The 22,938-nt window shown below is 53.6% G+C and overlaps 1 protein-coding gene across 1 annotated transcript in view; it reads left to right on the top strand.

Annotated features, from left to right (window-relative positions):
* The first annotated feature begins 6,225 nt into the window (after positions 1 to 6,225).
* LOC144718513 (1-phosphatidylinositol 4,5-bisphosphate phosphodiesterase delta-4-like) overlaps positions 6,226 to 22,938 on the top strand; it is a 35,765-nt gene continuing 19,052 nt past the window's right edge. The window contains exon 1 of the mRNA XM_078593921.1: positions 6,226 to 6,375. The gene's annotated coding sequence lies outside the window, so the exon portion shown is untranslated. The remainder of the gene's footprint in view (positions 6,376 to 22,938) is intronic.

Here is a 22,938-nt window from a genome sequence, read left to right on the forward strand (position 1 = left end):
GTTGAGTGGGGCCGACTCCAGATGGCTGACAGCTCCCTGCTCGCGTTGCGTCGCAGGGCGGGGGGTCCCGAGGAGGGTCGAAAGCGAGCTGGCTCCTGGCTGCTCAAGCAGGGCCTGCTAATGAGTTGGGACAATATGTCCCGGCGGCACGCACTCGTCGTGCCTTCCGCTATGCGGGGCAAAGTTGTTCTGGCTGCACACGAACGCCTCTTGCATCTGGGGGTAAACAAAACGCTTGCTCTGCTCCAGCGTGACTATTATTGGCCGGGGATGGGGAGCGATGTGGTCAATATACTGAAGGGGTGGATTGCGCCAAACGGAAACCACCGCCCGTTGCGCCAAATCCACCGCTGCAGTCTATTCAGGTCTCGCGCACTAACGAGCTCGTTGCGCTGGATATTTTGGGGCCTTTTCCTGTCACGCCTAGGGGTAACAAGTACCTGTTAGTTGGTGTGGAATACTTTACCCGATGGCCTATGGCGTGGCCACTCGCCAACCAGTCGGCGGCGGCCATGGCGGACGCCTTTGTCCAGGGCTACGTCTTGGACAAGGGGGCTCCCGAACGCTTGCTGACCGACCAGGGAAAGAATTTTTCGAGTAAATTGCTGCAGGAGGTGTGCGACCTTTTGGGTACTAAAAAGGTGCGTACCTCCGCGTACCACCCACAAACTGACGGGATGGTGGAGCGACTCCACAGGACTTTAACTTCCATGTTGTGCCAGCAGGTGTGCGAGGCGCAGGTTGACTGGGACTTACAGGTCCCGGGGGTCCTCGCCGCGTATAGAATGGCCCCCCATGCAGCTACGGGGTTTTCCCCATTTCATCTGATGTACGTCGGGAGGCCGATCCGCCCATGGAGACTCAGCTGGGACTTTCCGTGCCATGGCCTAATTCCAAATTGGCCGTACATATTAAATTTAACATTGCAAAACTCGCCGAGGCATGGGAGGCCGCACGGCTTAATTCGAGATCTCAGCAAATCGCCAACGAGCGCTTGCGTGCACGGAAGGTGTCCGTGCACGATTGGAAACCGGGCGATAGGGCCTGGCTGCACTGCCCTCATGCACCTTTGGCTACGTCGCCTAAATTGTTGAGGCCATGGCGGGGACCCGTGGAGGTCGTGCGGATTGCACGCCCCCAGTGTGTTCAGATAAAATGGGGAAAGCGCCGTTGGTACGTTCACCCCTCCCGGCTGAAACCGTTCTCGCCTCCATATGGCCTTCCTTTATGTCGTGAGGACCGAGCATGTGATGTGACCGACGACCCGGGGAGGGAAATGTCTCCGCCTGATCCTCACATGTTTTCGCCTCATCCGCTCCCAGGTGTCTTGGAACTGACGGCTGCCGACCACCGGCGACCGGATCCCCGCGGCACGGCCGGTTCTTCCAGGCTCGAACCGTGCCTTCCTGGGCTGCTGGAGCCACCGGACGGTCGACAGCGTCCCATCCCGTATGACGGACCGGCCAGGCGGTCTCGCGCTAGGTCGCGCAACTTTTCCTGACCAAATAAATGGGGTGGGGATGCGGGCCGACGCGGCCGGAGCATCTCGTCACTACGTTCTCCGTCCGTTCGACCGCCCTATCACCCCGTTCAAGGAGCGAGCGGAAGGGGGACCGGTAGTCAAGGAGACACTGGACACGTCTGTTTTTTCGGAATAACTTTTATTGTGTTGCTCGTCGGTTTGTACATAGGTTGTTGTTGTGTTGTGTTGTGTCGTTGTGTTGCGTTGTTGTTGTGTTACGGGGCACACTTGGGGAGTGGGGTTTTTGTTGTTGTTGTTGTTGTTTAGCAGCCGGGCCGGCTGCGAGCTATGTGGGAGGGGGTGATGTAGGGGTGATACGCGCTGGCAGTAGGGATCGTGGGGCAGCGCGTGGTGATTGGCTGTGTAGTGGTGACGCGCGCTGACAGTGATGGATCGTGTGGCAGCGCGTGGTGATTGGTTGTGTGCGCTGACACAAGCTGGAAAAAGGGATCGTGTGGCAGCGCGTGGTGATTGGTCGACTAGGGTGGGTGCTCACATCGCGGTCTGCATAGGCTCCGTCTCCTCGGGAGCGGAGGGCTATATAAGGCGGTGCGCGCGGGCGCTCGAGGAGTTGGTGACCAGTGAAGACGGAAGACGGAGGAGGAAGAGATAGGGCCCTGAGACACCTAGTCCCGCTGTCCTTGTAAGGACCGGGACCCTGTGTGGCTCAGAGGCGGGACCTTGGGACCCAGGGCCGGACGTCCGTGTGAGGGCCGGGCCGCGGGACCCAGTGGTCGTGACCCATACCCCAAGCTGGGGTGGGTCTGTAGGTTCCCCCGGATGCTACGGGGCTGGAATGCCTGTGTGTGTGTAGCCGGGTGGAACGTGTAGCGTGAGCTGTAGTAACCACACGTGTCGGGTGGAACGTGTAGCGTGAGCTGTAGTGACCACACGTGTTATTGTGGCAAGACAAGTGTTAATAAAGTGTGCTACCCGTCAAGTGGTCTCCCGCCGTAATTTACAATACTACACTATGACAACACAAGTTAGACACAAAGTCAATAAGTCAAAACGATTTATTGGTCAAATGAGCATTGAGGTGGTGCTTTCCTCCTGTTTACAGCCTGGGCCAGTCAGTGGTCAAAATTCGATATAGCGTTGGTGGGTGAGCGAGTCTATGAATAGAACAACCGCTTTGCTTCCCCACAAAGTGATACCATGTTATCGACCGCGGAGGGATGATGGGCTGAATCAATCCAACCCAGGAATTGAATTCTAGATTTGAAGCTTTCGCGACTGCAAGGATTCATACTCTTAGGTCTCTTCGGTAAAGTCACGTAGGTAAAAAATAAATAATAAAAATAAATAATAACCCATAATATAAGAAATAATAGAAATAAAATAATGTATATATTTTATTTTTTATTTTTTACCTACGTGACTTTACCGAAAAGACCTAAGACCAGAAATTTAACTCGGTCCTGTAAAATGTATCCGGACGAAGGTCAAGATAAGGTCAGGGGTGAGGCATCAACGGCATCTTGCTGTGTTTCGCAGGTGGAGCGGCAAAGTTGTCGCACCCCGGGCAGCGTAGAGCCGAAGAAGTGACGACGCCCAGAGAAGAGGCTGCCGTGTCGCTTTTATTTTGCGCGTTACGTGGAATTCTTGCTGGGTATGGCGGTTAAATATATGGAGTGCATATGTAAAGCAGCGCAGGTTAATTAAATAATCTCTCACGGTGCTCTTGTGCAAGGGGACATTGGTTGGCTTTAGCTGGGCTTCACTTTTAGACCAAATAATGTGCACGATCCATCGTGTGGTGTCAATGACATCCCAAACCAAATACTGCATTCTACGTGATGTGTCATTTGACACGTTTGAATTATGTCCTGTAGGTATACAATTTGTTGTTAAAACTCGAAAGTCATTGTGTTTTATGGCGTCGTCCACATTGCGTGTTTGCCAATCAATAGACGCGAATCGTATTTTGCAAGTTAACCACCGCACAATTATATTGCAATAGCGGATATATAATGTTGTTCGTGGTTGATGAGCGTACAGTATTTAAAAGGTACTAGCGGGAAGTACCTGGCGTTGCCCAGAAGAAAAATATATTTCAAAACTTCTCTTAAAAACCTTACATATACGTATACAGGTACTCAGCTATTGTGAAAACCCGGTGGGCCGTTTGTCCATTTCTCCACCAACAAAATTATAAGAGGCTTGCAGAAGTCCAAAAAGTTATAAAAAGTGGGGGGTAAATAGTTGATATAAAAGGTTTCCGAAAATTGTCGACCCCCGCCCCCCCCTTAAAAAAAATTCCCCCGCATAGGTATATAAATGTACACACACTACATACAACGGAGGAAGTAGTATTTATTGACTTTAAACTTTCGTGACTGCAGGAATTCATATTCTTGGTTATTTCGGTAAAGTCACGTAGATAGAAAATCAAATAAATATAATAAAATAAAATTCAAAATAAAAGCAAAAAACCCACGACGTTTATTTGTATTTTATTTGAAAATTTATTTTATTATTTTATATTCTATCTACCTAACTTTACCGAAAGAACCAAGAATATAGACTTTATTGACTCTGTAGTTGTAACGACTTACTGTACAGTAGTATCTACTGAGCCAGGAGTAGCTACTGACTGTATAGTAGTATTTACTGACTGTAGCAACTACTGACCATAGTAGTATCTACTGGCACTACAGTAGTATCTACCGACTCTATAGTAGAAACTACTAACTCTATAGTAGTATCTGCTGACTCTGTAGTAGTATCCACTGACTATAGTAATAGCTACTAACTCTATAGCATAATCTATTGACTCGATAGTAGTATCTACTGACTGAAAAGTAGTATCTACTGACTGTAGCAGTATTTACTGACCATAGTGGTACATTCTGACTGTTTAATTGTCTACTAACTCTATATAGCAGTATCTACCAACTCGATAGCAGTATCTACTATCACTACAGCAGTGCATACCGACTGTGGTGTCACCTGCTTTCACTACAGCAGTTCATACTGACAGTGGTGGCACCTGCTATGACTACAGCAGTACATACTGACTGTGGTGGTATCCTGCTATCACTACAGCCGCTACCCCCCCACCATCCCCCTGCCCGCGCTACAATTATACTATCTAAGCGCTATAATATTAGTATCTACCGCCCCTATAGTAGTAAGTGCACACATTGGGGTGGAAGGGGCGAAGAGGACATGACACTTTGATGAATATACCTCGGCGTTGTGTATTTCTTTTGCATTTTGAACGCGAATGAGAAATCCCCCCTCCACGGATGACACGTGTGCATTGCTAGGGGCAACCCCCGGGCAGCTGTAGCGCTCGCGGAGCGGTGCGAGGAAATAATTAAAAAATAAGAAATAGCACTCAATTGTTTATTGAACTACTTTAAAGTTGCCGAATGGGAAAACGCTGGATCACCACGGGTCTCATGGCGCGGTACCTGGCCACTCTTTTTTCAACGTAAACCCCACGGTTCGCGAGCCAAATCCTTCGCGAGTTTCGCACACAGACAGACGGACAGACAAAGAATGCCTTTTATAGGTAAGAGACAGCGCAGTTTAGAATACATTCAGAAGATATGAAAGGAGAAGCATACACTTGATAATAATTTATACAGTCATACCTCGATATACGACCGCTTTGGAATACGTCGAATTTGGTATACGTCGTGTTTTGACGAGAAAAAAATGTCTTGGGATACGACGTCTTGCTTGGGATACGACGCGCTTGCTAGAACTTGTATGGGTCGGGGTGAGTCACCGCGTACCCGCGTAGACCCCGTTCACGACTGAAACAAAATGCCGCTCGTAACAGTATTGTGTGGAATGACCAGACAATGTCGCACTTCAGGAACATTCTTAGAAGAAGGCAAAAACAAACTTCAATGGACAGGTTTTTAGTAAAACTCAAACCTGGTGAGCCTCAACCAGGTCCAAGTCAAGAAAAAAGACAGAGAAGAGAAAGAGAGAAAAAAACCCAGAATTTCAGCTTTCTGAAGTTTTAATGGAAGGGGACTCTCCTTCCAAAAAATAACATCTCCACCTCCCCTTCCTCACCACCTTCCTCGTAGGCTATCAACTCCTCTCAGGAAGGTAAAGTGATGTTAAATTTTATTTTTATTTCAATTTATTTTAATTTATTTATGCACTTATATAAATTTATGCATTTTAGTAATTAGTGTATTAATATTTTATACAACCCCATTAATGTATAATATGCCATAAAATATAATTTCTTATACTCTGGAACGGATTATTTCCTTTCCCTTTATTTCTTATGGGAAAAATTCGTTTGGTATACGTCATTTTCGGTATAAGTCATACCTTCTGGAACGAATTAACGACGTACACCGAGGTATCACTGTATCTAGCGTTATTCATGCAAATTGAATCTCAAATCGCCGCAGCATTTCTAACGCGAACAGTTTTCGCACGGAATCGCGGCGTAGCACAGCAGCAGTCAAGCGGGAAGACAGCCATGATCGAGTTCTGTGCCCCTACAATTGTGGTTGTTCGGTTAATCCCCCATTAAAGTACTGTCCATGGCCACACTGGGCGGCACACGTGAAGAGCGCCGTGTCAGCACGCGCGCACCTGCAGGGATGGGCGCCCTCACTCCTCCCCACGGGCTGGGACGTCAAAGGCGAATTCAAGAGGCGCAGTGCCGTGCGGCAGGTCCACACCTCTCATCAACCAGCGCCCACCGCATTCTCCATCCAAAGCCGCCCGGCAAAAGCGCAGCCTTTTACTGCGTCGTGTCTCCGACCTTTTGCGGCCAGTGAGGGCATCGGGGGTGGGGAGGGACATCGCGAACGCCTCTGACAGTGGAAGAGGTTGAAAGTCTCCCCGTTTGGAGTCACGGTTCGTCGCTCCACGTGAGGCTACGCGTGGCACAGTAACAAACGAGTGTTTCTGGTGGTGGTTGTGGTGGTGGTGTGTGTCCGTATATTGTGGAGTGTTTCGTGGAGGGGTGGTGGCGAGGAGATCTCGTGTGTGTCCCCCTGTGTGCGTGTGGTGTCGGCGGCGCCAGAGACCGTGACCCCGCGCGTGTTCAGGTGCGAGTCGATTGACAGATCGCCTTCCGAAATTCACGGATGTGCTTTAGATCTTCTTCACGGTGGCTGAACAATTCCAAGATTTGACGTGCTATGGGCAGGGTCCATTGCACGAGAAACGTCGCCTACTTATATTTGTTTCCCTTTTAAAGCAGTTTTATTGACACCCAATGTGTTGAGTTTTGCCGTTATTGTTTATTGTGTTTGCCAACGCAGCAGCAGGAGCATAATTAAATAATGTGTTTAATTCCACGAGTGCACGTTTAGATGCAATCACCATAGGTATTGCGAAGGGCGAGGCGGTTCGGTACGCAGTCATGATGACCACCGGTTCATTAAAGACACCCAAGCAAACATACGGGATGAGTGGAGACATTCGCCGACTTTTATTTACGGTGACGTGTGTTGGCTTTTCTTCTAAGCAACACGACAGTACAATCCAGGTTTATTCAAGTCTGTAAAACGACGAGAAAACCCCATCATGACACAATATTAGTGGAGGACGGAAAAAACACGAGCTGTTGATGGTTGTTGCATAATACACAAAGGCTGAGTGTTATGCGTTTTTGCGTGATCTTGGGAGCAGATATATAGTGAGATATTATGATCATCATACAAATCTCAGAACGAATAAAATGCTGGGTTGGGTATAATCAGTCCCATGATGATCATCCTGGAGTAGTTTAAATGGTTGGAATATCGCTATGCTTGTGTTATGTAAGAATAATCTCTTCCCATCTGAGGACTGAATTGTCGAGCACTGGCTCTGGTCCTGAATTATGTTATTGTAAGGTAATTGAGTCGCCTTGGTAAAGTCACGTAGAGTCGCTTTTAGGGCAGTCCGTTTTTTCAGCAAGAGAGGCAAGATCCTCCAGATTATTGGACACAGTGCATCTAACCCACATGATTTTAGTCATAGCTCTGATTATATATTGAAGAATGTGTCTGTTACTCTGCAGTTATTCATGTGCCAATTAAAACATTGGTCATCAGAAAACATTTTTAAAATGTAATTATCATTGTGTTTAGTGCAGCCTCCAACTATTATCTGTCTCTCCGTCCATTCTATTAATGTGCTATGACGAAGGGCCAGTCACCTATTATGTTTCCTTTCAAGGCCACAATGTTATTGGCGAACGTGTTGAGTTTTCAGTTTTCAATTTTTTTTAGAACATTTTAACTTTTAAACAGCCATGTCTTCCGTTTCCTCATTCCAGAAGAGTCGGACGATGTAAAGGAAATTTTGTAACACGTTTAGCCGCTTTGGTCGTGTCGCCTTTGCAAAAAAGCGTCGTAGCTCAATGGGCTTTACCCGAAATGTGACCGACTGACTGACTGCAGAGGCCATGGTCGCACTGATCCATGTAAAACACGGTTCCGGTTGGGTCTCACCACGTAACTGCACGGAGGACGCTCGGCAATATTGCGATGTCTCGCACAGGCCACCCTGCGCTTTGAGATGTAATTTGCTTAATCGCATCTCACTCGTGCGACCATTTAACCTGGGTTGGACTCCCAAACAGCACGCAGTTGATACCGATTTTCCGTTCGCATCGGAATTTGATCGCGATGGAATAAGTCAAGACACAAGCACATATGCTGTACATGTCCTGGTTTCCATGATGTTACACGTATTGTGACACAAAATCTCAACACATTCGTCAATAACACTGGCCTTAAAGGGAGGAAAATATATAATAGTCGACGTTTCGGGAAATGACCCTTCTTCATAGCACAGATAGGCCCCTCCAGAAAAAAAAATCTAAATTTTAAAACTCATTTCCTGCCATTTCCTGCCTAAAACATTAAAAAAATTCACTAACACATGGGACGGATTTTTTTTTTACAATAATGTCAAATAGTGTATTGTATTACATTTCTTTTTTTTACCTTTTATTGTTTCATTGTATGTAATGGCAGAGATTAGGGATTCATAAAGTACAACCATAACCACAATCATATAAGCATGAATCTATTTTATAGCAATATATTGGGGGGGACATTTTGAGCATCTTTGAATTTTGGGGGGGGGGGGATGTGTCACCCCCCCCCTCCCCAATATTTATTATAATTACGGCCTTGCTTGACACAATGTGGCCCGATAATAATAGTTAATTAAAAATATATTTCCTGATTAACATTTGAAAATTGTCACGTGAATAGTTACTGAATTAGTACGTAAAATACCAGTTATATTAGGCGACGCTTAATATTTGGTTTGCCATTTTGGTGTTGGGACGTGTGTCTCTGTCAAGGCGATGTAGAATTCCGTACCAGGTGTGAAACACGATGGGCGGAAAACTTCCTCCCGGGCCACGTGTTATGACAGAACAGTATATTCCGCACAGTGCACACACACACACCCTACGGCACGAGGGAGATCAAGTGCTGTCTAGTACGAACGGCACAGGTGTTACAAGCGTTCTCACCCATGGTGAATGAATGAAAAGGCGCTTTTACAAATAACCCAGGGTCTGGTGGGTAAACATATGAAGTGAACTCAACTGAACGACTTTATTGACCGGGTAAAGCCCACTTACCTCTTTTTCAGGTGCGACCTCGCCACACATGAGGGGTCATCGAAGTGTGATTTAACGATTAACGCATGTTTCTAAAAGTGGAGGTAAAAAACGGAGGATCTGGAGAAAAAATCCACGCGACCGCGGGGAGAAATGCAAATTCTAAATATACAGGAGCCAGGCCAGTGTCGGGATCAAACACACGACTTCCTGCAAACCAGGCGAGGTAGATAACACTGTGGGTATTTTCATGCTAATGAATTAATGGACTGTATTTCCACCTTGCAAGGTGTTAGCACCGATGATGGGAAGGGGGAACTGTTTAATGTACAAGGGAGCGTAACCTCGTGATTACGAGGGCACATCGTTAAAACGCCACACAGAGGTCAGACACCTATATCTGATTAAACAGATCCCTCTGTGGGTGTCTCACAGGGGCATTGTTTCTGTGTGCTCCACCAACAGTGTGGTAATGTCAGTGTGACACGCAACAAACTTCCAATATACCTACTATAAAACCTACTATAATCACCCAGGAATGTCTGTCCTTAACGCTCGTGACGTCACTCCACATCGACCAGCCCCCCTCATTAATAATCATTATAAGGTGATGTCCTCCATATGGACCCCCCCCCCTCCATTCATAATAATTAGTGGCTGACGTCACCTCCACATGGGGGGGCCTCCTCCTCCCTCCTCGGCGTTAACTCACAACCCTCACTACAAAGGCAGAACCCTCACGTCACGTGATCTCCGTCACGCTGTTGAGACATCAAAGTAAAAAGAACGTCAAGAAAGAACAAGGGATTATCACCTTAAAATGAAATACGTCTGTGTCACCGCGCCCTTACAAAATGCACACGAATTGATGCAATGAATATCACGTCGCGGTCTGCTTTTTGCTTGCAGTTTCAGATTTACTGCAATACAGCCGTCCTTGGACGGGCGAAAGGCTAGTTATATATACACACACAGATAAACAGACAATATCTCCTTCATATAGCTTAATCTATATACAAAACAATACCGTACAAGTATTTCTGTAAACAAAGTCGTCGGCCCCACGGCCTTTCTGGGGAGTGCGTTGTCAACGTACGGTGCGAAAGAAGCACACTCTGGACCGGTTTTGACACACAGGGTCTCATTAGCAGAGTGAGGCTTAACTTTGAATTCATGCTGGTGAACTGCCACATGCTTAGCCCAAGGACCCTCTTCTCTTTAGGATATGGGTCATAGTTTTTGTGTGCGTTGCATGCATATTATATTGGGGGTTGGCTCGCTAAAAATAATAGGTTAAAGCGCTGCAAAAGTCGCATTTACAGTGCTTTGGAATTGGCAGCGCAGAGTTGTGCTGATGAACCTCACCAAATCGTACGTCGCATCAGTCTCTCCGAGCGTAACGTGCAAACGGCAGCCACGTGCTTTCCCACTTGACGTCTCTCCGCTTGCACTCGCCTGCCAGGTGTTTGTGGCTTAACACATTCCTGCGGAGGGAGCTGGTAGGAACGTTGGGTTGCTCGGTCAATTGCCAGGGTCAAGGGCGGCGTGGTGTATTCCGCAAATATTCCCGACTGTGAGGGCGGGCACAAGCCGGCGTGAGTAGGTTAAACGTTGAGTTTTATAAGGGCACCTGTGAGGGTCGCTAGCCCCCGAGATCCCTCCCTCGGTACCCCTAACGGCCGGGTTAACCTCATTACTCGCCCCCTCGCTGCTAGGCGAACCGCTGCTGGGTTCTTCACCCATGGGGTGAGAGCCGTCGCTCGAGGATTTCCCTCCCCCGCGGGTCCGCGTAGTAGGCATGGTTAATTACGTACGCGCACACCCACACACAGCTCTGCGCGGCACTCACTCAACCCTGACCACTCACGTTAGGATCGTGCACCTGTATTATACACGTCGTGAACGTGCGCGCACACACACATACAGCTCCACACGTGATACCCACTCTTGCGCCGCTCTGCGCCGCGCTCGCCGCTCACGTTATGATCGCGCACCTGGGGTACACCGATTACGCACGCCGCGAGCTTACGCATACACAGTACCACACGCGTTTACACTTATAACACGAGATCACACGAGGCCACGATCAGCTATTAATGATTTATTATCCGCTACCTGGAACTAGATGTTAAATCAGTGAGTCGACGAGGCTGGCCTACGCTGATACCTCTGAATCTATTCTCTATTTATCGGCTATGATCCTACTTTTACCTCCTTACTCACCGTTAAGTGTCCACGGCGGTCCGCTGATCCTTGTGCTAACAGCGTACCTCGGCGCGTCGCACGGACGTCCGGGTCGCTGGTTGGAGCTGCGTCTGGTCGCCTGGCGCTGGAGTAAGGGAGAGCCCGATTTCCCCTTTGCGCCCACTATTTATCCTCCCTACCTCAAAGGGAATGCGGCTCTGGACAATAGGCTCGCGACCCTCTGGCACGCGCACCGCGGTTCCGGGCGCTTTTGATATGCTACTTAATGCTCAACCTGCACGGCGCAAATTCCAATCAATCCGCTTTTGATATGCTAATTAATGCTCAACCTGCGCGGCGCAAATTCCAATCAATCCCTTTCTCACGCAGCCCCCCCCATTATCGCAGTTTATGCGGCGGCGGCCGTCACAAAGGTGCGCCGTGGGAATTTGTGCACGGCTCCCCGCGTGACCCCGCTCTCCCGATTACTCATACTAACAGCCTTATCCTTTAACTCCCCTAACAATGGTGCCTGCGTGCCCGAGCGTAATTATGCCGTCCCTCCGCTCCCTGTGCGGGGGTGCCTGATTATGCAATTCAGATGCGCTGCGTGTTTTCTAATGATGCTCCTCCATCACAATGCTTATTCCCTCTGCCTGCCCCGTCAATACTTGCGTGTGTGGGGTGTGTGGGATGCGTTTCACCCGCGGTGGCCGAGTGGCCCCTCGCTGCGACCTTGCAATCTTAAGGCCGGTCGCAGCGCCGCGGTGCAAAGTAGCGTCGGGGAAGGTCGTCCAATTCCCTGGTCGCCGGAAACCGTGAAAGTTTAATCCCGGTAAGGGCTTCTCGGATAAAAACCGGTCGGCCAGGTGACCTCCTCTCGGAGCTCTATGGGGGGGGGAAATGCGTGCGGGTGTGTTCATGTGAGGTGAGGTGAGGGGGACGAGGGGTTGGCTCCGTTGCTTGGTGGTGGCGAGGTCGGGGATGGGGCGCCTGCCGAACGGCTTCGTGGCGGCGGCATCACATAGCCCTCCGAGGTGCCAGTCCCCGTCCCGGGTTGACTGGAGCACCTCGCTTGGGCCGCGCCCACGAGGAAACGTTGCGGGGTCCGGGGGATCCGTCCGGACCTGGTGGCTGGTCTTGGGGCGGGTGTCTCCGTCCTCTGTAGCTCCTGCGGCGGCCTCCTCCTCCACTCCAGCGGCTCTCCCCGTCCTCCGGCACCTGTGGGCTGGGGCACAAACTCAGCAGCGGAAGGGTTTAGGGGCCGTCGTCCGCGTCGTCTCCTGACTGGATCGGGGCGTCTCGGGGGCCCGGCGAGGCCCATGTAGGGTGCGAGGCCCCCCAACACGAGGGGTGCGGGTACTCTGGGATTTCGGGGCCTTCGGGTGACAGGGTTCTCTCTCGCCGGGGCCGCTTTCCACGGTTTTAAGCGGCGGACGTTGACCACCGTCTCTCGATCCGTCTCCCCGCCATAAATTAGTACCGTCCAGGGGGAGATCTGTCGCACCACGGTCCAGGGTCCCCGCCAGTAGGTCGTCAGTTTCCCCACCTGCCCCGCCCCGACACGAGGGGTGTGTAGCCACACCTTAGCGCCTGTCAGGAATAAGGGGGGTTCCATGCGGGGTCGGGTGCCCTGTTCCTGCCGCCGATGCGCGGCTTCCCCTTGCGGGTATGCTCGGCCTCGGGCTTCTCGCAGGGTCTCCAACAGGTGTTCCACGGGGCGGCTTCCCTCCTCCGGCTGGGGGGAAGGGACGCCGAATAGCAGATCTGCGGGTAAACGAGACTCACGGCCGAACATCATTAAAAACGGGGTTTGTCCTGTCGACGTGTGTACGGTGGTGGCGTAGGCGAAAAGGGCGTAGGGGAGGTGTTCGTCCCAATCCCGTTGATTTGCGGCCGCCATACGTTTGAGTTTCCCCGCTAGGGTCTGATTCATGCGTTCTACCATACCGTTCGCTTGGGGGTGGTACGCTGTGGTTCGGTCCTTCTGGATTCCGAATTCTCGGCACAGTGCCTGGAACAGCTCGGCCTCGAACTCGCTACCCTGGTCGGTGAGGACTCGTTCTCGGATCCCGTGCTTCAGTACGTAATGTTCCACAAATGCCCGGGCCACCACCAAGGCCGTTTTATCAGGGATGGCCACTGCCACGGGGTAGCGGGTGAAATACTCTACTGCGACCAGGATATACCGGTTGCCTCGATGGGATCGCGGGAATGGCCCCTGTAGGTCGATCCCGACCAGCTGATTTGTGCGGCTGACGCGGAACGGCCTTAGGGGTACCTGGTATCGTGCTGGTTTCGGCCCGCACTGCCGACAGGCGCGGCAGCCCTGTACCCAGGCCGCCACGTCTTGTGCCAATTTGGGCCAGAGATACTGGCGACGCAGGGTCTCTCGAGTGCGTCGTTCCCCATCGTGGCCCCCGAGTGGGTGGTCATGCACCAGCCGTAGCAGCTGGGGTCGCACCTGGGCAGGAACACAGATGCACCCCGGCTGGCCGGCCTCGGTTAACTCCCGTACCACTCCGTTCTGCACACACAACCGGGCATACAAACCGCTCCAGGGTCCTGGTAGGGCGCTCTTTTCCTCCCGCAGTGCCGCCTCCACTGCCGCCAGATCGGGATCTCGCTGCTGGGTCTGTCTCAGCTGCTCGTCGTTCAGACCCGGGAAGGCGCAGCCAACGTCCTCCTGGATCCGTCCGATCAGGTCCCGAGCCGCGGGTCCCGCGCTTGCCGGGCGGTCGACGGGATCCTCGGTGCCACCTGTGAGGGTCTCTGTGGCGCACACTGCACTCTCTCTCGCTGGGGGGGGGTCAGTGGCCGCGGCCGTTCGGGGGTCCGTTGCCTGCCGGCAGCGTCCCCCCGTGAAACACGGGCAGGCCTCCTCCGCCCTTGTCTCGGCGTACACCGTGGGTCGCCTTGACAAGGCGTCCGCGTTTGCATGCGTCCGGCCAGCCCGATACTCGATTTGCAGGTTGTATTCCTGCAACTGCGCCAACCACCAGGCCATCTGCCCCCGCGGCTCCTTGAATGTAAGAAGGAACTGCAGAGCATAATGGTCAGTGCGTACGCGACATCTCCTGCCGTACAAATACGGCCGGAACTGTTTGCATGCGAAAATCACGGCGTACAACTCTTGGCGGGTCACGCAATAGTTCAGCTCGGCCCCACTCAAGGTCCGGCTGGCGTACGCGATGACTCGTTCCGTCCCATCCTGTACCTGTGACAACACCGCGCCCAACCCGCTGCTGCAGGCGTCGGTGTCCAAAATAAAATTGGTGGTAAAATCGGGGAAAGCGAGGGTGGGGACGTGGGTGAGGTGATCTTTGAGAGTGGTGAAGGCCATCTGGCAGGCCCCCGTCCACTGATAGGGGTGCTTAGGGGAGGTGAGTTGGGTGAGAGGGCGTGCAATCTCGCTGAATCCCTTTACAAATCGACGATAATAGGTGGCGAGCCCCAAAAATGATCTGATCTCCGTCAGATTCCTTGGCCGTGGCCACTCCACTACGGCGCGTACCTTCTCCGGATCGGTGTGCACGCCTGCCTCGCTGACGCGATGCCCAAGGTACCCCACCTCGCGTTGTGCGATGTAACACTTACGTGGCTTGAGCTTGAGATGAGCCGCTCGCAGTCGCTGGAACACCTCTCGAAGCCTGGACCAATGCTCAGACAAAGATCTACTGAACACTATCACATCGTCCAAGTAAATCAGGCACTGTTCCCATTGCAAGCCCCGCATCACCAACTCCATCAGCCGCTGGAACGTCGCGGGCGCATTGGTGAGTCCGAACGGGAGTACGCGAAACTCGAATAGCCCCATCGGGGTGGTGAATGCGGTTTTCAGCCGATCCTCCTCCGCCATCTCCACCTGCCAGTACCCGGACGCGAGATCGAGGGTGGAAAAATATCGCGCTCCGGCGAGGCTGTCGAAGGTGTCGTCGATGCGGGGTATGGGGAAGGCATCGCCGAGCGTGACTGCATTTAGTTTACGGTAATCGACGCAGAACCGGGTTGACCCATCCTTTTTCGTTACTAGTACCACTGGGGCTGACCAGGGGCTCGCCGAGGGCTGAATTATGTTATCGCGAAGCATGTCCCCAACTGCCTCTTTGATTTGGGCGCGTTCGGGTGCGCCCACTCGGTACGCAGGGAGTTTGATGGGTCGGGCTGCACCGGTGTCAATTTGGTGCTTAACAAGATCGGTCCGACCCACGTCCGAGTCGTGTTCACTGAATACGTCGGCATACTCCCGCAGTAACTCGCGCAGCCGATCGGCCTCTCCCTTAGGTAAATCCACCCATGGTACATGTAACGCGTCGAGCAGGGGAATGGCCTCGGCTCGGGGAGTCGGGCCGACTCGCCAGGCCAGGTCCTGGTCACCCTCAGGACGACCGGGGTCCTCAGCCCAGAGTGCGAACACCGAGTCGTTAGAGTGGCGTGCGTGCAGGGGGTGTACGGTGGCTATCGGGGTGCGCCGTCGCAGTATCGCTGGGGTACTGTGGGGGTTAAACATCCGCATAAACAATTGGTCCCCATCTGCGTTTACCAACGTGGCGGAACCCACGACCCCATACCGTTTTGCCAACTCCAGGTGAGGAGTCAGCATTACCTCCCCTGATGGTCGGAGCGCGGGGTCGGTGGGAGATGTTGCCACCGGCACCAGCATCTCGGTGAGCGGGCCGATGGTGACTGCCGTCGCCAGGATAGCGGCCACAGGTGCGAAGTGGGGGCGCGTCGGTTCTCGTCCCAGGAACGGTATCCGCTCGCCGTTGCTCTCCATGGTGGCGCATCGCTGGCGGGGTTGCACGTTGAGTCCCAGCCGTTCTAAGAGGTCGATACCTGCGATACACTCGTGACACAACGCACTCGACACGTAGAACTCCTGGGTGCACACCTGGCTGCCTATGCGGACCTCTAGGGTGGCTCTCCCCAGCAACCCCATTCTGGCTCCGCTCGCCGTGTGCAGCGCGCGGTCCGGGGCCTGCAGGTGACGCACGTCGACCCCGATCGCGCTGCAGTGCGCTGCACTCACGAGCGAGGCCACCGCCCCCGTGTCCAGCAGAATTCGGGTACGCACTCTGTTTACCTCCCCTTCCACCAGCGACGTGGCCCCCGTGATCCCCGCCACCAGCTCCCGTAGCCAGTCGCCAGGAGTCATCGTTTCCGTGGGCGTTGTTGCTGGAACCTGTGTGGAGATCACTCGCTCGCCATTATCACTACAGCTTGTTTGTGTTGGGGCTACGTCGATTTCACCCCCCGGTGGTCCCCTCTCTAGGGGGGCCTTAGTGTTTGACCTTAGCTCTTGTCTAGCTCGGGCGACCTGAGGACAGTCTCTCCTGAGATGCCCTCGCCGATCGGACACATAACACGCCCGGGGAGGGGTGGCGGCTCCGTAGTGGGCTCTCTTCCCACTCCCTCCTCCCCCAGTGCGCTGCTGCTCATACTCTGCTTCTAGTCGGGCTATCCTTCCAGTTAGCCCTCCTACCGTGGAGTCTAGTTCCCCCATCTCTGATCGGATGGTCTCAACGGAGGATTGCAGTTTGGTCATATTTTTATTCGTTTCCTCGCGTATATCTCCTATGCCAGCCTGTAACCCGGCTACCCACCCTGGGGTGGTCTCGCTGGGTCTCTGGGGCTCCCTTGCCCGTCCCCTTACTGCGATGGCGATCTCTTCCTCCTCGTCGGAGAGTAGGCTCGCCACGGCGCACTCTCGTCCCCTCCCTCGAGGCTGCGCGCGCTCACCTGAGAGTTTCTCGCATTTTCGCGCGCGCTCGACGAGGGTGTTAAAGGAGAGGCGTGCACCGTCTACATTTGGCTGCCACCACGGGGTGCGTGCCAAATATCGTTGGATTTTACCGGCGGCGAGGCCCTCAATTATTTTGGCCTCGTACTCTGGGTACGCGAGCTGGGTCAACATGCGTACATCCTCGGCGTAATCTCGCAGATCCTCGCCGGGTTGGCGACGGCGTGCCTCTAAGGCCGCCTGCGCATCCTCCTCGTCATAGGCGCCGAAGCGCCGTTCGAGTTCGCACATGAATTTTTCCCACTGATTTTGTGCGCTTGCGGGCAAAGCTTCCACAAAGTCAGCTGCCCGCCCATCTAAATGTAACTCTAACTGCTGCAACGCCTCCTCATCTGACCACCCATTAACTTTTTTAGCCCCTCTGATGCTGTGGGCAAACGATTTCCATGATGGAATTCCTTTGCCCGTAAATGTGCATTTGATTTTAATCTGGGTTGGGGGGCCTCTTTCCCTTGGGGGTGCGGGGGATCGTCCCGTTTCTGACACCAATATGTGAGGGTCGCTAGCCCCCGAGATCCCTCCCTCGGTACCCCTAACGGCCGGGTTAACCTCATTACTCGCCCCCTCGCTGCTAGGCGAACCGCTGCTGGGTTCTTCACCCATGGGGTGAGAGCCGTCGCTCGAGGATTCCCCTCCCCCGCGGGTCCGCGTAGTAGGCATGGTTAATTACGTACGCGCACACCCACACACAGCTCTGCGCGGCACTCACTCAACCCTGACCACTCACGTTAGGATCGCGCACCTGTATTATACACGTCGTGAACGTGCGCGCACACACACATACAGCTCCACACGCGATACCCACTCTTGCGCCGCTCTGCGTCGCGCTCGCCGCTCACGTTATGATTGCGCACCTGGGGTACGCCGATTACGCACGCCGCGAGCTTACGCATACACAGTACCACACGCGTTCACACTTATAACACGAGATCACACGAGGCCACGATCAGCTATTAATGATTTATTATCCGCTACCTGGAACTAGATGTTAAATCAGTGAGTCGACGAGGCTGGCCTACGCTGATACCTCTGAATCTATTCTCTATTTATTGGCTATGATCCTACTTTTACCTCCTTACTCACCGTTAAGTGTCCACGGCGGTCCGCTGATCCTTGTGCTAACAGCGTACCTCGGCGCGTCGCACGGACGTCCGGGTCGCTGGTTGGAGCTGCGTCTGGTCGCCTGGCGCTGGAGTAAGGGAGAGCCCGATTTCCCCTTTGCGCCCACTATTTATCCTCCCTACCTCAAAGGGAATGCGGCTCTGGACAATAGGCTCGCGACCCTCTGGCACGCGCACCGCGGTTCCGGGCGCTTTTGATATGCTACTTAATGCTCAACCTGCGCGGCGCAAATTCCAATCAATCCGCCTTTGATATGCTAATTAATGCTCAACCTGCGCGGCGCAAATTCCAATCAATCCCTTTCTCATGCAGCCCCCCCCCATTATCGCAGTTTATGCGGCGGCGGCCGTCACAAAGGTGCGCCGTGGGAATTTGTGCACGGCTCCCCGCGTGACCCCGCTCTCCCGATTACTCATACTAACAGCCTTATCCTTTAACTCCCCTAACAATGGTGCCTGCGTGCCCGAGCGTAATTATGCCGTCCCTCCGCTCCCTGTGCGGGGGTGCCTGATTATGCAATTCAGATGCGCTGCGTGTTTTCTAATGATGCTCCTCCATCACAATGCTTATTCCCTCTGCCTGCCCCGTCGATACTTGCGTGTGTGGGGTGTGTGGGATGCGTTTCACCCGCGGTGGCCGAGTGGCCCCTCGCTGCGACCTTGCAATCTTAAGGCCGGTCGCAGCGCCGCGGTGCAAAGTAGCGTTGGGGGAGGTCGTCCAATTCCCTGGTCGCCGGAAACCGTGAAAGTTTAATCCCGGTAAGGGCTTCTCGGATAAAAACCGGTCGGCCAGGTGACCTCCTCTCGGAGCTCTATGGGGGGGGGGAAATGCGTGCGGGTGTGTTCATGTGAGGTGAGGTGAGGGGGACGAGGGGTTGGCTCCGTTGTTTGGTGGTGGCGAGGTCGGGGATGGGGCGCCTGCCGAACGGCTTCGTGGCGGCGGCATCACACACCACGGGGTGACCAGCCCCTCCCCACCCAGCCCCATCCCTCCCACCCCCCACCCAGCCCCACCCTCGCCACCCAGCCCCTCTCCACCTTCCCCACCCAGCCCCTCCCCTCCCCACCCTCCCCACCCTACCCTCCCCACCAAGCCCCTCCCCACCCTCCCCACCCAGCCCCTCCCCACCCTCCCCACCCAGCCCCTCCCCACCCAGCCCCTCCCCACCTAGCCCCTCCCCACCCTCCCCACCCAGCCTCTCCCCTCCCCACCTAGCCCCACCCTCCCCACCCAGCCCCTCCCCACTCAGCCCCTCCCTCCCCACCCAGCCCCTCCCTGCACGACGGACACAATAATCACGGGGTGACCAGCCCCTCCCCACCCAGCCCCACCCCTCCCACCCCCCACCCAGCCCCTCCCCTCCCAGCCCCTCCCCACCCTCCCCTTCCCATCCAGCCCCTCCCTCCCCACCCAGCCCCTCCCTGCACGACGGACACAATAATCACGGGGTGACCAGCTCCTCCCCACCCAGCCCCACCCCTCCCACCCCCCACCCAGCCCCTCCCCTCCCAGCCCCTCCCCACCCTCCTCTCCCCACCCAGCCCCTCCCTGCACGACGAACGGACACAATAATCCCCTGTGGTCTGGTGTAACCAGGAGGTTCCTACCAGTAAGATGTGTTTGTGTGTGGCTCCAATTGCCAACACATGAAAACAACAACATGGATAGGTCCGTGATTTCCTGCTCACGAGAGCATTGAGGCTGCACTCACCTCCTGTATACAGCCCTAAGACAGTGGTAGACATTCCACGTTCCTATGGCGGGGGCGAGTATTTGAATAGGACAACCATTTTACTTATCCGCAACGTGGTACTCATTTTTTTGGCTGCCCTAGGGTGCAGATTTGAACTCGTGACCTTACTCCTGTGCTGTCTTCTCGTGTGAGGACGATCAACGAATAATTCGTAGTCAATTTATTGCCATCGTCATGATCATAACACTCATCACGTGTTTACGTGTCGTTTTAAATGTATGGAGTGCCGGTCTGCACTATCGTCCTGCTTAGACGTTGCGTTTTACTTGATTTTAGATTACAAAGAACTTGAAAAGTGTATTTCTGCAGCTGAGCTATTTTTGGATGAGCCAACAAAATTGTTGGCCTCAACAATGTTGCATTTAAAACTGACACGTTCCGCATCAAGAATTAACAATAACCCCAATAATTGTAAAGGTACCTTAGTCTAGCTTAGCGAATTGGAAGCTGATACCTTCTAATATTGGCTGTTACTTTGCTCATTGACATTTTAAATCGACATATATAGACTACCTCTAGGGGCGCACGTTCGTAATACGGTAACGGTACTGTATCATAGGTAAACAAATTGTAAGTAGGGTTGGTTGATCGCGTAGAGATGGAATATGATTTACGACAAGACTCCCACTGCTATGTCGTGATCGTGTGGCCAGAACGCAATCTGTGTGGAGTTAAACCCATATTTTAAAAAGACTTTAACATTTGAAAGTTCACCAGCATTGATTCTAGCAAGCCTGACCCTGCTGATGAGACACTGCGTGTCAATGCACGTCCAGAGTTTGCTTGTACTCAATCAGTGCTGATGGAGTTATCCACTCACAGAAGGCCATTGGGCCGCCCCTACTGGACACGTGACAAAGAGCTCCATAGCTCATCGGATTGCTCCAGTCGAAGTCAATATTCGTATCGTGAAATATATTGTATTTTTTTGTGAAGTGGAGAGACAGATTTGTGCGGGGGACATGTCTGTCTATCGCAGGGGGTCGACAACAAAAATAAAAATAAGATAAAAAAAATTTGAATCAGCAAACAACAAAAAAACATAAATATTTAAAGAGCCGCAATGCGCGTGAATAAGGTCACGGAGCAGTCCTTAAAGAGCCGCAATGCGGCTCCGTTACCGCAGGAACTGACCCCTGCCTCCATCGTGTGCCTTGGTTATCTTCGGGATACAGTATTTCGTTTCATCCCACACGAAATAAAAAATAATGTGGTCTATGATTTGGTATGTGGCGCGCAGGAAGAGAGAGAGAGGGGTGGGAGCGAGTCTTCATTTCCCACTTACGCTTTAGGTATCCTGCGTCTTTCGTGGGTTTTCTGCGGATCTGGTTAAACGCTACCCAATGTTTCCGTGTAAGATCGAAGCTGGTTGGTGCCTGGCCTCGATGGGCATCATCTGAACCGAACGAGTCGTGTCCCAACGCGGTGGCGGCACTGGCGTTGAGCTGCGCTCATCCCCCTCCAGCCCCGTTTCTGCTCGTGCCGATGCTTCACATTCTGAATCTTTATTGAGACTGGATGAATCCGATGAGCGGTAAAGCTCTTCTTCGCAAATGTCCAGTATGAGCAAGCCCATGAACTAATTTACGCCCAGGACCTGCCCGTAAACGAGCCCCCCACCCACGTCGACTGTAGAAACATAATAATAATTAGTAGTAGTAAGAAGAAGAAATCCACACCGGTTGTTTTTTTCCGTTCCGTAATATTTGTAGGATTTTTTTTTGGGGTCCCAGCGGCTCCACTCCCACCCACCACCCCCACCCCCCACACCCCAAACCCACCCACCACCCACCACCCACACCCCCACTCCCCCCACCACCCCCCCACCAACCCCACACCCCCACCCACCGACACCACCACCCCCCCACCCACCACACACCACCCACCCCCCCACACCACACCCACCACCCACCCCCCACCCACCCACACCCATCCAGTCGCCTCGAGACGCAAGACGCCAAGCGACACTCCCCGCTGGGCTCCCCCCCAACAACATCGCAATCTCCATCCCCACCTCTCTCTCGTCACCCATCATCCATCACATCTCCCACCACCACCTCCCCTCTCCATCTTCCACCACCACCACCTCCTCCCCTCTCCATCTTCCACCACCACCTCCCCTCTCCACCTCCCACCACCACCACCACCTCCCCTCTCCACCTCCCACCACCACCACCACCTCCCCTCTCCATCTCCCACCACCACCACCACCTCCCCTCTCCATCTTCCACCACCACCTCCCCTCTCCATCTTCCACCACCACCACCACCTCCCCTCTCCACCTCCCACCACCACCACCACCTCCCCTCTCCATCTCCCACCACCACCACCTCTCCATCTCCCACCACCACCACCACCTCCCCTCTCCATCTCCCACCACCACCACCTCTCCATCTCCCACCACCACCACCTCCCCTCTCCATCTTCCACCACCACCACCACCTCCCCTCTCCACCTCCCACCACCACCACCACCTCCCCTCTCCATCTCCCGCCACCACCACCTCCCATCTCCCACCACAACCTCCTCCCCTCTCCATCACATCCACCACCACCACCACCCCTTTCCATCTTCCACCACCTCCACCACTTTCCATCTCCCACCACCACCACCTCCTCCTCTCTCCATCTCCCACCACCACCACCTCCCCTCTCCATCTCCCACCACCACCACCTCTCCATCTCCCACCACCACCACCACCTCCCCTCTCCATCTCCCGCCACCACCACCTCCCATCTCCCACCACAACCTCCTCCCCTCTCCATCACATCCACCACCACCACCACCCCTTTCCATCTTCCACCACCTCCACCACTTTCCATCTCCCACCACCACCACCTCCTCCTCTCTCCATCTCCCACCACCACCACCTCCCCTCTCCATCTCCCACCACCACCACCTCTCCATCTCCCACCACCACCACCTCCCCTCTCCATCTCCCACCACCTCTCCATCTCCCACCACCACCACCACCTCCCCTCTCCATCTCCCACCACCACCACCAC

Source organism: Lampetra planeri, chromosome 1 (assembly GCF_965212315.1).
Source record: "Lampetra planeri chromosome 1, kcLamPlan1.2.h2, whole genome shotgun sequence".
Taxonomy (NCBI): domain Eukaryota; kingdom Metazoa; phylum Chordata; class Hyperoartia; order Petromyzontiformes; family Petromyzontidae; genus Lampetra; species Lampetra planeri.